We start from the raw sequence: 18576 nt of genomic DNA, 5'->3' as shown, positions 1-18576 counted from the left end.
CAATGGTGAATGGAATTCTTTCCTTAATTTCTCTATTTTCTCATTATTAGTGTATAGGAATGCAAGGGATTTCTGTGTGCTGACTTTATATCCTGCAACTTTACTATATTCATTGATTAGCTCTAGTAATTTTCTGGTGGAGTCTTTAGGGTTTTCTATGTAGAGGATCATGTCATCTGCAAACAGTGAGAGTTTTACTTCTTCTTTTCCAATTTGGATTCCTTTTATTTCTTTTTCTGCTCTGATTGCTGTGGCCAAAACTTCAAAAACTATGTTGAATAGTAGTGGTGAGAGTGGGCACCCTTGTCTTGTTCCTGACTTTAGGGGAAATCTTTTAATTTTTCACCATTGAGGACAATGTTTGCTGTGGGTTTGTCATATATAGCTTTTATTATGTTGAAGTATGTTCCTTCTATTCCTGCTTTCTGGAGTTTTTAATCATAAATGGATGTTGGATTTTGTCAAAGGCTTTCTCTGCATCTATTGAGATAATCATATGGTTTTTATTTTTCAATTTGTTAATGTGGTGGAGTATTACTCAGCCATTAAAAAGAATACATTTGAATCAGTTCTAATGAGGTGGATGAAACTGGAGCCTATTATACAGAGTGAAGTAAGCCAGAAAGAAAACCACCAATGCAGTATACTAACGATATATATGGAATTTAGAAAGATGGTAATGATAACCCTGTATGCGAGACAGCAAAAGAGACACAGATGTATAGAACAGTCTTTTGGACTCTGTGGGAGAGGGAGAGGGTGGGATGATTTGGGAGAATGGCATTGAAACATGTATAATATCGTATAAGAAACGAATCGCCAGTCCAGGTTCGATGCAGGATACAGGATGCTTGGGGCTGGTGCACTGGGATGACCCAGAAGGATGGTATGGTGAGGGAGGTGGGAGGGGGGTTCAGGATAGGGAACACATGTACACCCATGGCAGATTCATGTTGATGTATGGCAAAACCAATACAATATTGTAAAGTAATTAGCCTCCAATTAAAATAAATAAATTTAAATTAAAAAAAGAGTAAATAAAAAAAGTTGACTTAAGAAGTAAAAAAAAAGAGATAGAGATGTTTCCAATTAAAAATAAAGTTAACTCAAATTATAAAAAACAAAAGAGCACTTCTGCAAAGTATTTCATGTGCTTAGCCTGTCATTATGTGAACATTAAAACAAGAACAATTAAAAAAATAAAAAAGAAAGAGGAAAGTGAAAAAGCTGGCTTAAAAGTCAACATTCAAAACACTAAGATCATGGCATCCAGTCCCATCATTTCATGGCAAACAGATGGGGAAACAATGGAAACAGTGACAGCTCGAAATCACTGCACATAGTGACTGCAACCATGAAATTAAAAGACACTTGCTCCTAGGAAGAAAAGCTACGATACCTAGACAGCATATTAAAAAGCATAGACATTACTTTGCCAACAAAGGTCTCTCTAGTCAAAGCTATGGTTTTTCCAGCAGTCATGTATGGATGTGAGAGTTGGACCATAAAGAAAGCTGAGCACCAAAAAATTGATGCTTTTGAACTGTGGTATTATAGAAGACTCTTCAGAGTCCCTTGGACAGCAAGGAGATCAAACCAGTCCATCCTAAAGGAAATCAGTCCTGAATATTCATTGGAAGGACTGATGCTGAAGCTGATGTTCCAATACTTTGGCCACTTGATGTGAAGGGCTGACTCATTGGCAAACATCCTGATGCTGGGAAAGCTTGAAGGTGGGAGGAGAAGGGGACGACAGAGGATGAGATAGTTGGATGGCATCGCTGACCCAGTGGACATTAGTTTGAGCAAGCTCTGGGAGTTGGTGATGGACAGGGAAGCCTGGCATACTGCAGACCATGAGTTGCAAAGAGTCGGATATGACTGAGCAACTGAACTGAACTGATGTATAAAATAGATAACTAATGAGAACCTACTGTATAGCACAGGGAACTGTACTCAGTGCTCTGAGACAACCTAAATGGTAAGAAAATCTAAAAACGAGTGAATAAGTGTATATGTGTGACTGATTCACTGTACAGCAAGAAACTAACACAACATTGTAAAGCAACTATACTCCAAAAAACTAGCAAAAAATAAAATAAAAATAAAAGTATGGTGTAAGTTAAAAAATTGAAATTAAAAAATAAAATAAAAATAAAAGTATGCTAATTCAATTTCTTAGGACCAAATTTTAAATTTCAATCAACTAATAAATCTGGTTAGTAAATTTTCTCCTGACAGAGAAAGAAACATGATGGATGGACTTCATGGGTTGACCAGCAATTCAGGCCATTTAGAGGAAATGGATAAAAACAAAGTATATTCTGGATTCAATTCAGATTCATGATTCATGAATTCAAATTCATGATTCTAACTCTGAAATAGTTTATGTCAAATGCATTTTTTCCAGATTTTATAGTGCATTAGCAAGACTCATTGAATCTCAAGTCCTTTATGGTTTGAGATAAATCAAACCATTTCATCTATAGAGAAGACAATAAAGTATTTAAATTTTAATTTTATAAAGGAGGAGACATACATCCAACTGATTCTAAACAAGTCATTTAGAATCAAATTTGGAAGGAGACTAAATCCACCTCTGATTCTTCATGAGAGGTTTTAGCCTCTCAAGTCTCATCTTAACTGTATGCATTAAGATACAGTTTCAGAGAAGTATCAGAAACTCAGGTTCAATTGGACATTCACAAAGCTTAGGCCATAATGTCTATGGTCCACAAAGTCAGAGTCTCTGTAAATTATCAGTAAATGCTGCAGACAATCTTCTGTCACTCCTGCTAGTTTTCTCCCCAAAGTCATAATGTGCAAAGCAATGATCAATGATAGTGAAATAACTGTGACTACCATTCTATAGACTTCTTCCGTAAATTACCAACTAAACTAAAACACATACCTGAAATTTCTCAAGGAAGAAATTAGCATAAATTGTAGGTTGAAAACATAAAAATCAGTGAATCAATAAATGAAGAAAGAGCTTTAAAATTCTGAGATAGACTACACAGATTTCATCCAGGTATAATCATACATATCAAGGTGTTAATGAGAGTAAACACATTTGTAAGGATTAGAAAACTCCCATCAGAGACATAGTGGCATAAACTGGTTGTTAAGTGAGTTTTCTTAATCAGCTGTTCCATATAAGAGCACATTGCTGCTACTGCTGTTAAGTCACTTCAGTCGTGTCCGACTCTGTGCGACCCCATAGACGGCAGCCCACCAGGCCCCTCCGTCCCTGGGATTCTCCAGGCAAGAACACTGGAGTGGGTTGCCATTTCCTTCTCCAATGCATGAAAGTGAAAAGTGAAAGTGAAGTCGCTCAGTCGTGCCCGACTCTTAGCGACCCCATGGACTGCAGCCCACCAGGCTCCTCCGTCCATGGGATTTTCATTACTAGGAGATAATTTGAGTAGACCTGGATCAATAAAGTTTTAGACAGTTGCTGCTGCTTAACTGCATTTGAAATGAGAACCTCTCTGGTGACCATCAAAAATCTGGCTTCATGTCTTCAATATTATATTCAAGCAATGCAATGGTGCCTTTGATCTACAATTTTCCTTTGTTACTATCTCTATTACCAGAACATCCCATAAGGTTTCATTTTATGGAGGGTTTGGAGAAGCAATAACAGGTTCACAATAATGTTTATATTTTGTAAATTATCTCGTGTCCTCTGTATTTCCATCTGGAATCCATTTCTATAACCAGGCCAAGGCATGTTCACCTAGTTGTTTTTTCAAACAAGGAATTATGAAAGCAATGCCTCTTTAAAACACAGCTGAAAAAAATTGCTGTCATTTTTCAGATGTCTACTGATATGAGATGAGAAGTGTGTGTGTGTACACATGTATACTGTGTTTTAGCATGCACACACACACATGTGCACATACACATGGCACACACACTTCTCAGGAACAAAGTAACTAATGAAATTTGACGACCCCCATCCCTAGGGGCTTCCCAGGTGGCACAGTGATAAAGAACCTGCCTGCCAATGCAGGAGACACAAGAGATGCACGTTCAGTCCCTGGGTGGGGAAGATACCCTGGAGTAGGAAATAGCAACCCACTCTGATATTCTTGCTTGGAAAATTTCATGGACAGAAAATCCTGAGGGGCTACAGTCCATGGGGTCACAAAGAGTCAGAAATGACTGAGTGAACACACACACATATACATCCCATCTCACTCTTACCAATTACACTAACACATTAGCCAAATTATAAACACCAGGTAGCACTAGAGCAGTTATGTCAAAGATTAAAGCAAAGGTGAAAGGTTATTTTTTACCCAGCTCGAGATAATCTCCCTGAAACTGCTAGTGGGTAGCAGAGGCTAACTGACATAGGATACTATCTTAGAGATTGCTCTGAATCAAAACTTTAACCTCATGAGGAGAGTTGTATTTTTGACATGAGGAGCTTCCTCAAATTATGTGCTGGAATGATGGGCAATCTTCAGCACTATCCTAATACTTGAAAACATATGTAACCAGTTAGTTTCCTTCACTTTCTCTCATCTTTCTTCTTCTCTCACCTCTCTTCTTTCCCTAAGTTCCCTTTTTTTATGTTTCCTTTCCCCTCTGCCTTCGCTCTGACAGTCACCCGTGCCTCCAACTAGCTTTTAGTATTCGAGCATCTGAACTGGCTGGATCAGTCATTTTCAATCGTTTTCTATCCCAAAACACATGAGGGATGGAGCAAGCACTCCCATCAGTATTCATGGCTCTCTTCAGCACTGATTTTTGGAGGCGGAGAAAGGCATACAAGATTCTTCCTGGAAAAGGAAAACTCAGTCCAGTGAGTATGTTTCCCCACATCTTCTCTCGACCATACTGGGCATCTCTGCTCTGGAGCTTGCTACCCAAAGTGGTGGTCCACAGGCCAGCAGTACTGGCGTCACCTGGGAGCTTGTTGGAAATGCAGGGTTTCAAGTTTGCCGGAAATGCAGGATCCAAGTCTTCCTGAATCAGAATCTTCACTTTAACTAGATCCTCATACTAAAGTCTAAGAAGCACTGCTCTTTCATAATAAAAATACAGTGAAACACAACAGACCTGATGGTATAGATGTCATTCAGTTATCAGTAATACTCGTGTAATAGAATATATTATGATCTTTGGAGTGAAGCAGGCTGCTTTGTATTTCTAACATTTAATATATCTAAATACTTAGCAAATTACTTAACCTTCTGGAACCTCAACTAACTCTTGTATAAAATGGAGATAATAATATCTACCTTGCAGAGATAATGCATATATAATTCTTAGCACAGTGTCAGGCACAGAATAGGTGAAACAGAAATGGTTTTTTTGTATTTAATTGTTAAATTATTACTGATATCATTATTACTGTCATTATTTAATCTATCCTGGCTTGATACGTTATTAAGAACTATTCAGATCAAGTTACAGAGATGTGCTTCTCATCTTCCCAAAGCTTCAACATCAAATGGGCAATAACTATACAGGCAATTGCACAAAAAAGCAATGCAATGATAAAATAACACATTTATCCAAATCTGTTTATGTTAAGATTTTAGTGAGCATGAGCTTTGGTCTATCAGTCTGACCCACTGATTAAATAGCATTATCTGAGTCATAAACAATAAAATCAGGAAACCACTAAGAAATGATGAGATTAAAACAGTCACCAAATTAAAAATACATCAAAAAAGAGTGGAAAATTTAGTAATATAGAAGCTTTATTCTGTCAGATAAACTTTTATCATAATGTCAATAACCTCTAATTGAATTTTTAATGATCTATTGCAATCTAAATTGGCTAAATAGAAATTCCTTATAAGCCCAAACCAAACATTTAATTAAATATACCAAACATAAATGGCATACTTTTTAATCCAGTCTTCCAAGCAAAAATGTTTAAAAAAAAAAGGCTTCTTACTCTTTGTTAACTGAAAAATAAACAGATCTACAGGAGAAGGAAGCTAACTCTTTTCAACAATCTACCCATCATGCAATAGTGCCCCTTATACCTATTCTGCATATAAGCTCTTACCAATGTTAAGCCTGAAAATTAAGTTTAGAAATAAAAAAAAAAACATTATTTTTTACTAATTTCAAACTCTCTCTTTAGCACTTTGCATTCAACTCCCAATCTCCAGCATACCTGCATTATGTTTTAAAATATAATTTTAATAATAGACTATTTATATTGCTTTCACACCACCAAATGTTCCTTCGTAGTTGCTTTCCCAGTAATTAAGAGATAACTCCAGTACTTTGGCCACCTCATGCGAAGAGTTGACTCATTGGAAAAGACCCTGATGCTGGGAGGGACTGGGGGCAGGAGGAGAAGGGGACGACAGAGGATGAGATGGCTGGATGGCATCACTGACTCGATGGCCGTGAGTCTGAGTGAACTCCGGAGTTGGTGATGGACAGGGAGGCCTGGCGTGCTGCGATTCATGGGGTCACAAAGAGTAGGACACGACTGAGCGACTGGACTGAACTGAACTGATGAGTCTTTTCCTAAAACTCTCCACTTTCTACTATGTTCACATCAGTTGAACTTAGATGACTAAGTAATCAAAACTCATTTCCAATGGGCTTTTATCAAGACTTTTGCACTTCTCCCCTTTTCCAAGTTATATTTAAATTACTATCATCATTTACCTCTTTCTTAATGGTTTGAAAATTTACAAATTTTATTAAATTTAGGTAAGCCAAATAACATTCCGATTTATAAAAAATAATTTTAAATATATATTAATAAAACAGTCAATCATTTGAGGCTTAGAATAGATTTCAACAGAAATTTAGTTGAAAATTCCCGGTATAAATAACAGAAAAATCTTAAGATTTGGAATCTTCAATATAGACATTCCTTTATTCCTTATTCATTTAGGACAAGATTTCCAGACTACAAGTATATCTAGATAACTTGAAAAATAAAGGATTAGCTGGAAATCCAGTCATGGGTAGAACTCCAAACTTGAATTTATCTGTAAAGTAGAATATGATCCATTTTGAGGTATCAAACAAACACATCCTTCATTTTGTTCCCTCCCCTGCCTGTGGTTTTGCTTTGTTGTGGTCTGTTTTTAACTCAGTCTTCAGTGATTGGAGGTCACTGTTTAGCTGTTAAAATAGTTAAGTGAAATATATTTTCTTTAATAAATGGAAGAAGATACTAACCAATGGCTCTTTAAAATTACAGTTTCCAGGATTTGATTAACAAGTACTTACTCAGAAGCCATGATGTGCACTGGCCTGTGATGAATAAGAAAGGAGAACCCCTGTCCTCATAGATCTTAATGTCTAGTAAGGCAAAGACAGAATTACATTGGCAAAAATAGGTAATAATCCAAGTCCAGAGTTCTATGGTGAGATACGAGAGACAGCCCAGAATGAAGGGGTCAGAATCTTTCCAGGAGAAAGAAAAATATCCAAGTCAAAATCTACAGAGTGTTGACACATTTATCACCATTAATGATCAAAGCAACACAAAATAAAATAGTAATAATATACAACTTCTTCATATCTTATTACAGTTGATCTTTGAATAACACAGGTTTGAACTGTACGGGCCCACTGATAAGTGGATTTTTTTTCACTTAAATAGTAAGCACAGGATGACACAATCCAAGTTTCATTGAATTGGGGGATTCCGAACCATGGATATGGTCAGCCAACTATAAAGTTATACTTGAACTTTCAACTTTGGGGAGGGTTGGTGGCCCTAGTTACAATCCACAGAATTCTCCAGGCCAGAAGGGAAAGGAGTGGGTAGCCTTTCCCTTCTCCAGGGGACCTTCCCAACACAGGGATCGAACCCAGGTCTCCCTCATTGCAGGCAGATTCTTTACCAGCAGAGCCACCAGGGAAGCTCAAGAATACTGGAGTGGGTAGTGTAACCCTTCTCCAGGGGATCTTCCTGACCCAGGAATTGAACCAAGGTCTCCTGAATTGTCCGCAGATTGTTTACCAGCTGAGCTACCAGGGAAGCCCAGTACCAACACTGTTCAAGGTCCAACTGTATTTGCAATTAATTTTTTTTAAATCATATCTTGTATTAGTGAGGGTTTGGGAGAAAGGAAGCAGCCTGAGAGAGTATTCATGAGAATGTTCTCAAAACCCACAGGCACATGTGTGGGAGTCTCAGAGATGTAGTATTTGTTCTTAGGGCTAATGATGCCTTGAGTGGCTGAAGCACTGATATTAACACGCTCAGTACAACATGGCAATATACACCAAAAATATAAAACATGCAGACCTTTTGATATCAAATACCAATTCTAGACACTAACTTCAAAAAAAAAATTAAAGATACGGGAAAAAATGTTCACAAGACCATCTAAGTATCCAAGGATACAGTGATGATTAAACAACAGTATACTCATATAATGGAAAACTATTAAGTCATTAAAACATTGTTATGAAGAAATATTTATTAACATGGATTCAGTCATGACATAGTAAGTGAAATATGATTTCAAATCTAGGCATAAGATGAACCCATTTTTGTTTTAAAAATATACAAAGAGAAAAGTTCTGGAAAGATACAAAAAGTATGTTAAAGTGGCAGGATTGTGAATATGTCTTTTTTTTTTGCCTTTTGTGTGTCTCTATTTTTTATGTCTTACATTGAAAATATGCTGCTTTTATAATCAGAAAAACAAAAATTGGGGAGCCAGTACCAAGTGTATTAATTTCTATATATTTATGGTCCTCCAAGACCAGGAGCTGACTGTGGCTCAGACCATGAACTCCTTATTGCCAAATTCAGACTTAAATTGAAGAAAGTAGGGAAAACCACTAGACCATTCAGGTATGATCTAAATCAAATCCCTTATGATTATACAGTGGAAGTGAGAAATAGATTTAAGGGCCTAGATCTGATAGATAGAGTGCCTGATGAACTATGGAATGAGGTTCGTGACATTGTACAGGAGACAGGGATCAAGACCATTCCCATGGAAAAGAAATGCAAAAAAGCAAAATGGCTGTCTGCGGAGGCCTTACAAATAGCTGTGAAAAGAAGAGAAGCAAAAAGCAAAGGAGAAAAGGAAAGATATAAACATCTGAATGCAGAATTCCAAAGAATAACAAAAATAGATAAGAAAGCCTTCTTCAGCGATCAATGCAAAGAAATAGAGGAAAACAACAGAATGGGAAAGACTAGGGATCTCTTCAAGAAAATCAGAGATACCAAAGGAATATTTCATGCAAAGATGAGCTCGATAAAGGACAGAAATGGTATGGACCTAACAGAAGCAGAAGATATTAAGAAGAGATGGCAAGAATACACAGAAGAACTGTACAAAAAAGAGCTTCATGACCCAGATAATCATGATGGTATGATCACTGACCTAGAGCCAGACATCCTGGAATGTGAAGTCAAGTGAGCCTTAGAAAGCATCACTACGAACAAAGCTAGTGGAGGTGATGGAATTCCAGTTGAGCTATTCCAAATCCTGAAAGATGATGCTGTGAAAGTGCTGCACTCAATATGCCAGCCAATTTGGAAAACTCAGCAGTGGCCACAGGACTGGAAAAGATCAGTTTTCATTCCAATCCCAAAGAAAGGCAATGCCAAAGAATGCTCAAACTACCACACAATTGCACTCATCTCACACACTAGTAAAGTAATGCTCAAAATTCTCCAAGCCAGGCTTCAGTAATATGTGAACTGTGAACTTCCTGATGTTCAAGCTGGTTTTAGAAAAGGCAGAGGAACCAGAGATCAAATTGCCAACATCCACTGGATCATCAAAAAAGCAAGAGAGTTCCAGTAAAACATCTATTTCTGCTTTATTGACTATGCCGAAGCCTTTGACTGTGTGGATCACAATAAACTGTGGAAAATTTTGAAAGAGATAGGAATACCAGACCACCTGATCTGCCTCTTGAGAAATTTGTCAGGAAGCAACAGTTAGAACTGGTCATGGAACAACAGACTGGTTCCAAATAGGACAAGGAGTTCGTCAAGGCTGTATATTGTCACCCTGTTTATTTAACTTCTATGCAGAGTACATCATGAGAAACACTGGACTGGAAGAAACACAAGCTGGAATCAAGATTGCCAGGAGAAATATCAATAACCTCAGATATGCAGATGACACCACCCTTATGGCAGAAAGTGAAGAGGAACTCAAAAGCCTCTTGATGAAAGTGAAAGAGGAGAGTGAAAAAGTTGGCTTAAAGCTCAACATTCAGAAAACGAAGATCATGGCATCCGGTCCCACCACTTCATGGGAAATAGATGGGGAAACAGTGTCAGACTTTATTTTGCGGGGCTCCAAAATCACTGCAGATGGTGACTGCAGCCGTGAAATTAAAAGACACTTACTCTTTGGAAGGAAAGTTATGACCAACCTAGATAGCATATTCAAAAGCAGAGACATTACTTTGCCAACAAATGTTTGTCTAGTCAAGGCTATGGTTTTTCCTGTGGTCATGTATGGATGTGAGAGTTGGACTGTGAAGAAGGCTGAGCGCCAAAGAATTGATGCTTTTGAACTGTGGTGCTGGAGAAGACTCTTGAGAGTCCCTTGGACTGCAAGGAGATCCAACCAGCCCATTCTGAAGGAGATCAGCCCTGGGATTTCTTTGGAAGGAATGATGCTAAAGCTGAAACTCCAGTACTTTGGCCACCTCATGCAAAGAGTTGACTCATTGGAAAAGACTCTGATGCTGGGAGGGATTGGGGGCAGGAGGAGAAGGAGACGACAGAGGATGAGATGGCTGGATGGCATCACTGATTTGATGGACATGAGTCTGAGTGAACTCCAGGAGTTGGTGATAGACAGGGAGGCCTGGCGTGCTGTGATTCATGGGATCGCAAAGATTCGGACATGACTGAGCAACTGATCTGATCTGATCCACTTCCTAAGGAGAGTGGATACTGAAAAATATCCACTTGAGTGGCTGAAAACAGGTATCACAAGGGAAAAGAATCTATTGCAGGCCACCAATCAGAAGCAAAGCTAGGAGTCAGCTAAATGTGGAACCCGTGATAGAGCAGATCACCAAAGGGGCCTTGAGTTGAGAAGAGTCATCAATAACCCAAGCCTTTGACATCAAGGGAAAGCGCTGGTAACACAAGAGCAAAATAACAACAACAAAAAAAAAGTGCAAGAAGAAAGGTTTTGAGGAAGTCTGTTGAAGATAAAACTCCTCATAAAGATGAGCCTCTTATTAACACAGCCAAAATAATCTTTTAAAAACATTGTTTCAGATTATGGCCCTTTTCCACCAAAATCTAATGATTCCTTATTTCACTCACAGTGAGCCAGATACTTTACATGGCCCCACGTGTTCTGAACCTCTGGCAGCCCTTCCTCCTTCAATCCCCATTCCTTATTCCACTCCTCATGGAGATCCTAGCTGTTTCTCTAATACACCAAGCAGGAGCTCACCTTAGGACTTTGCTCTAGATGTTCCCTGTGCCTGGAATGCTCTTCTACCAGATTTCCAGTGGGCATTACCTGGCAACTCCCTCCCCACCTTCAGATCTTTGCTCAAATGTCACCATATACAAGTCCCACCTTGACCACCATATTTAAAGATGCAACTGGCTTTCACACTAATCACCTCTTCATACTTCCAATTCCTCTCACTCCGCTCTGTTTTTTCCCCAGGGCACAATTAGCTTCTAGCTTCTAATTTATTTATTATGTTTATTATTTGTTGTCTGTCTCCCCCTATAAGAGCACAGCTTTTTGTTTACAAAGACTAATAAACCTCAAGCATTTAGAACTAGTACTCCATTTGTTCTCAATAGATAATTTGCAAGAAACAAATGAGTGAATAAAGCCTTGTGCTTGTTTTGATCTTCAGTGTGAACTCGAATCTGGTCATCTTTAGGGTAAACATGCAAACTAAGTATAAGAAAACATAAAATAATTATATGACCTTAAAATGGTGCAGTTGAAGCATCTGGAGTTATACTAATATTCAAATTGTTATGTGGTGCTATTAGTGTCATTCTTAAGTGCTCTACTTTCACCAATCTTCAAAGTAAAAAAGAAAAAGATATTGATACTTGGCAAAACTAATACAATTTTGTAAAGTTTAAAAATAAAATAAAATTTAAAAGACAAAAAAAAAAAAAGATAGTTTTTGATAACTGGGTTTCAGTATCCTCACCTGTCAGATGAGGGAATTACACTAGATCATCGTAATGATCTCTTCCAAAATGTTACAGTTCCACACTTAGGATTTTCAGGTATCTGTTCCAACATGACAGTCAGAAATATTGCCAATTCTAGCCCCTCATATAACATGTTGACTGGCATGTTTTTGTATAAAACTGTCTTTGATTTATATTCTCACCTTCTCTGGATTCTTCTACAAAACATGAAAGTTTATATTTATAAATCTATAAAGGCAAGAAAGAAAAAGCTGAGAGCCTTTTCTTTATCTGAGAAAACCTCTGAATTGAGGGATAAACTAGGTGCATGGAATTAACAGATACGCACCACTATATATAAAATAAACAACAAGGTGTAACTGTATAGCACAGGGAACTTTATTCAGTACCTTGTAGTAACTTATAAAAGAATCTGATAACTGAGCCACTTGGCTGTACACCTTAAACTAACAATATTGTACATCAACTATAGCTCAATAAGAAAAAACATAAGATGACAAAGTGGAATATATTAATCATGACCATTCATAAAAACAAGAGTGTTTAGACTTGGCAATATCTGCAAGCAGTAGGTTTGAGAGCGACGGGGTTTCGCCTCATTTTTTTGTTTGTTTGTTTGTTTTTTGTCTCCTTCAACCTCTTTTCTGAAAATAAGTGCTCTCTCTATTGCACAGCATGGTAGAGTTCACAAAAGCCCAGTTCCACCACTATTTTTCATGTCTTACTATTACTCTGAAGATGGATATAATCTTAAAGTTATAATGGCTTCACAAAGCTCAGCAAAAATGGGAAAAGATACTAAATTCCCAGATATAACAGCTTGTAGCACCTTTTAGAATCATTTAAATTCATTAAAATAAAGCAAAACACTAATCTATAGAGCCAACACTGTTAGAGAAATTACTGTACAAGAAACTATGATTTTATGAGCAAACCACATAACATATCTTCTTATTCCTAAACCAAAGTAACCCTATGTCAAATTTTAAAAACTAGTAAGTTTTACATATATGTTCAATGTTCATTTTCCTCTATCCTTGTCACTCAGTCTAAGATAACATTTTTTTCACACCCTCAAAATTTGAGGAAATATTACATCTTAAAGCATGTGCATTTCAGAGTTACTGCTTGATCAATGAACACTTAAATCTGTTTAATTTGTCACAACGATCTTCACATTAATTTGCCTGGAGTAAAAACAAAAGCTGCACACAAGATTGATCAAATGACTTTTAAGTTTCCAGTGGCTAAATGGTTCCAGAATACAAATGGAGGTGCATTATAGCCACACGAGCACTCAGTGAATTCCTAATGAGCAGGCGCCACCATGCTGATTGCAGGATACAGTGATAGCACTCGCAGATAGGAGGGGGCCCAGCACTCTGCATCTGCGACCTGGCACTGCAACTACCTTCTTTGCTGGATCAACTCAAGCCTCATTTAAATGAATGTGCTCTGGATGAGTATACTCTCTAAATGAATTAAATGTATTTTATAAATGGATTTTTTCCCCCAGAATTCTCCAATGTCCCTGATTTTCTATCAGAAATTATTCTTTCCTTGTCTGGGGACTGCCAGACTAAGATTCTTTGAATGAAAAGAATTCAAGTTAAGTGAACCACCATATTCCCTTCCTCCTCCTCCCCCTCCATAAAACATCTTAAATTCTTCCTTCCAGAGGCCACTATTGTACAGATTATAATGGCATAAAAGAAGTTCCAAGAGAAAGAGAATTTGAAGAAAGTCTTCCCCTCAAAATAAGTACTTCTGCACTGGTTTATTCAAGAACAAGGATTTCTAAAGAAGAGAGAATGTCAAATCCTCAGTCATTTTTATCAAAGTTAGACAAGCATGCTGTTTCCTAATGACTTTCCATTTTTTTGCAGCAGTTCCAAAGTTTTTTTCTGCTACCTGGTTGGCATCCCATTCTTTGCTTCTGTAGTGTACTGTATTCACCCATAAAATCAAACCAATGGGAAAATGTCTTCGTGTGATGCTTCAGAGAATTCTCACGTTGGAGCTAGCACAATGGATTAGAAAGCATTGTACCCAGATACTATGTCTAATGCTTTTCATTTGAGAAGGTAAAGGTAAAAGGCAGAAAACTCCAAAGCTTTACACTCCTTGGGAAAAACGCAATTGGTTATCAAAAATCAATCAAAGATAGATAGGTATGGGAAGAAAATTACAGTGACTGTCAGTCACTCAGTCGTGTCCAACTTGTTGTGACCCTATGGACTATAGCCCACCAGGTTCCTCCATCCATGGAATTTTTCGAGGCAAGAATACTGGAGTGGGTAGCCATTCCCTTCTCCAGGGGATCTTGCCCACCCAGGGATCAAACCCAGGTCTCCTACATTGCAAGCAAATGCTTTACCATCTGAGCCTTCCATAGACAGAGGAGACTGGCTGTAAATAGTCCATGGGGTTTCAAAAAGTCAGACAGGACTGAACGACTAACACAGTGACTGCCAAGGTACAACCTAACTAAAACAGAAATAGTATCCACATACATCAGACAGGACTAGCTAGTTTATGCTGCTGCTGCTGCTGCTAAGTCACTTCAGTCATGTCCGACTCTGTGCGACCCCATAGACGGCAGCCCACCAGGCTCCCCCGTCCTTGGGATTCTTCAGGCAAGACCACTGGAGTGGGTTGCCATTTCCTTCTCCAATGCATGAAAGTGAAAAGTCAAAGTGAAGTCTCTCAGTCGTGTCCGACTCTATGAGACCCCTTGGACTGCAGCCTACAGGCTCCTCGGTCCATGGGATTTTCCAGGCAAGAGTACTGGAGTGGGGTGCCATTGGTTTATGCTGTGGTGAGGTAAAACACCAAAATATAAGAGGCGGAACACAGGAAAGTGTTTCTCTCTCACCCAAAGTTCTCTGCTGCCTCTTCCTGGAGATATGGTCTCGATTTTGCTGGCTGCCTTGACCTCCTTGTTAGGAAGGTCATCAAGAGGACTTGACCTAGGGTTGACCCACAGGACGCACCCTGGAAAACAGAGGCTCTTCCCGCAGTGCCCTCGGAGTATGTACTCACTCCAGCGGGAGCCGTTTTCAAGGAGTCAGCCTTCCCAGAGCAGTGTTTTATTGAAGCCATCTGGCTGGTATGGCAACTGAACCCAGCTAAGGCCTCCCCGCTAACAAACTTTTAAGATTCTGGCGGGTGGGCGGTGGGGAGGCGATCACTCATCTCGCAGCCACGCGAGACCTGCCTCCTGTGTAAGTTTCCTTGTTTGTGAACTGTTCCACTCTTCCGCCTAAAAACCTGGAGTGGTCCGCCTCCTTTTTTTGGTTTTTCCTTGCCTCCACATATGGAGGCCAGTGTGCAAAGCGACATTCCTGGCACCTAAGATCACACAGCAGGGAAAGAGCATATCCGGGCTATCTCATATGGGTTAGGGAACCAAACCTGGGTTCGCTTTCGGAAGTGCGGTAAAGCCAATCTGCTAACACCCGGTTGTGGTGAAGGTAAGTGCAGCATTAAGTAAGGTGCCAGATAAGGAACCTGGGACAGATAAATAGTCAAAAAGCCCAAATTGCCTGATGGGTTTTAGGGTAGCGTTTTTTCAAAGGCAAAGTGAGGGAGGGGAGCTGCTGGATGTGTGATCAGCTCTTACCCAATTCTCGGATTGGTTGAGGGTGATGTAACACAGAGGGCTTTCCCCGTGGCCCAGTGGTAAAGAATTCACCTGCCAATGCAGGAGGCGCAGGAGATACAGGCTCAATCCCTGGGTCAGGAAAATACCCTGCTGGAGGAAATGACAACCCACTCCAGTATTCTTGCCTAGAAAAAGTCCAAAGATAGATGACCCTGACGGGCAGCAGACCATGGCATCGCAAAGAGTCAGACAGGACTGAGTGACTGAGCACCAACGAGGTATCAGGGTGGTGCCACAGGGTTCGCATTATCGGTCCTCAGGCTCCAGTAGGTCTCATGGTCCTCAAGTATTAACGGTTAACGTCCCCCATTTGATGGGGGTTTTAGCATCTATAAATCGATGCAGAAATGTGCATCAGATACTGTTATCTATGTATCAATATTTAGAGGAGGAATTAAAGATTCTATAACTGCTGAATGCCTGGTTACTTGCTTAAATTCTTACCAGTTCTCCTAGCCCAGTTGCTCTCCTTGTGAATACATGTTCACATCCTTTCCATTAATTCTCGAGCCAGGCTTTTATGACTCAGGGGAGGCCTGGGAGAGTACAGCTTTTCCACAAACAAGAGGTAAGCAGCAGACACGATGGGGAGGGGTCTGTCCCAGGAAGGCCAATAGGGTCCTCCTTGGTTACACGGGTACTAAGATCTTGGGCACCAAGCAGCACATGGCTCCTCTACTCATGTTCTATTGGTTAATGTGTGTCACAGATCTCACCAAACCTCAGGGGAAATGGAAATACAATACCTTTCCTATTTCTACACTGCAACCTCATGCACCTGGAAAGAGTAGAACCAGAAATACTAGTGAAAAACCCAAATATCTTCCACACCATGAAAGTCAAATAAATTAAATTTCCCTTCTAGATGTCAAGCTACACATTCCCTAGCCTATTTACTCTGTCCTAATCTGTTCTTTTCTATGGGAATGGTCTTGATCCCTGTCTCCTGTACAATGTCACGAACCTCAGTCCATAGTTCATCAGGCACTCTATCTATCAGATCTAGGCCCTTAAATCTATTTCTCATTTCCACTGTATCATCATAAGGGATTTGATTTAGGTCATACCTGAATGGTCTAGTGGTTTTCCCTACTTTCTTCAATTTAAGTCTGAATTTGGCAATAAGGAGTTCATGGTCTGAGACACAGTCAGCTCCCGGTCTTGTTTTTGCTGACTGTATAGAGCTTCTCCATCTTTGGCTGCAAAGAGTATAATCAATCTGATTTCGGTGTTGACCATCTGGTGATGTCCATGTATAGAGTCTACTCTTCTGTTGTTGGAAGAGGGTGTTTGTTATGACCAGTGCATTTTCTTGGCAAAACTCTATTAGTCTTTGCCCTGCTTCATTGCATATTCCAAGGCTAAATTTGCCTGTTATTCCAGGTGTTTCTTGACTTCCTACTTTTGCATTCCAGTCCCCTAGAAAGAAAAGGACATCTTTTTTGGGTGTTAGTTCTAAAAGGTCTTGTAGGTCTTCATAGAACCATTCAGCTTCTTCAGCGTTACTGGTTGGGGCATAGACTTGGATCACCGTGATATTGAATGGTTTGCCTTGGAAATGAACAGAGATCATTCTGTCATTTTTGAGATTGCATCCAAGTACTGCATTTTGGACTCTTTTGTTGACCATGATGGCCACTCCATTTCTTCTGAGGGATTCCTGCCCTCAGTAGTAGATATAATGGTCATCTGAGTTGAATTCACCCATTCCAGTCCATTTCAGTTCTCTGGTTCCTAGAATGTCGACATTCACTCTTGCTATCTCTTGTTTGACCACTTCCAGTTTGCCTTGATTCATGGACCTGACATTCCAGGTTCCTATGCAATATTGCTCTTTACAGCATTGGACCTTGCTTCTATCACCAGTCACATCCACAGCTGGGTATTGTTTTTGCTTTGGCTCCATCCCTTCATTCTTTCTGGAGTTATTTCTCCACTGATCTCCAGTATCATATTGGGCACCTACTGACCTGGGGAGTTTCTCTTTCAATATCCTATCATTTTGCCTTTTCATACTGTTCATGGGGTTCTCAAGGCAAGAATACTGAAGTAGAAAAGAAATGCAAAAAAGCAAAATGGCTGTCTACGGAGGCCTTACAAATAGCTGTGAAAAGAAGAGAAGTGAAAAGCAAAGGAGAAAAGAAAAGATATAAACATCTGAATGCAGAGTTCCAAAGAATAGCAAGAAGAGATAAGAAAGCCTTCTTCAGCGATCAATGCAAAGAAATAGAGGAAAACAACAGAATGGGAAAGACTAGGGATCTCTTCAAGAAAATCAGAGATACCAAAGGAACATTTCATGCAAAGATGAGCTCGATAAAGGACAGAAATGGTATGGACCTAACAGAAGCAGAAGATATTAAGAAGAGATGGCAAGAATACACAGAAGAACTGTACAAAAAAGATCTTCATGACCAAGATAATCACGATGGTGTGATCACTGACCTAGAGCCAGACATCCTGGAATGTGAAGTCAAGTGGGCCTTAGAAAGCATCACTACGAACAAAGCTAGTGGAGGTGATGGAATTCCAGTTGAGCTATTCCAAATCCTGAAAGATGATGCTGTGAAACTGCTGCACTCAATATGCCAGCCAATTTGGAAAACTCAGCAGTGGCCACAGGACTGGAAAAGCTCAGTTTTCATTCCAATCCCAAAGAAAGGCAATGCCAAAGAATGCTCAAACTACTGCACAATTGCACTCATCTCACACACTAGTAAAGTAATGCTAAAAATTCTCCAAGCCAGGCTTCAGCAATATGTGAACCGTGACCTTCCTGATGTTC

This window comes from Bos mutus, chromosome 17 (assembly GCF_027580195.1).
Source record: "Bos mutus isolate GX-2022 chromosome 17, NWIPB_WYAK_1.1, whole genome shotgun sequence".
NCBI lineage: Eukaryota > Metazoa > Chordata > Mammalia > Artiodactyla > Bovidae > Bos > Bos mutus.
Note: the sequence above shows the minus strand (reverse complement) of the source record.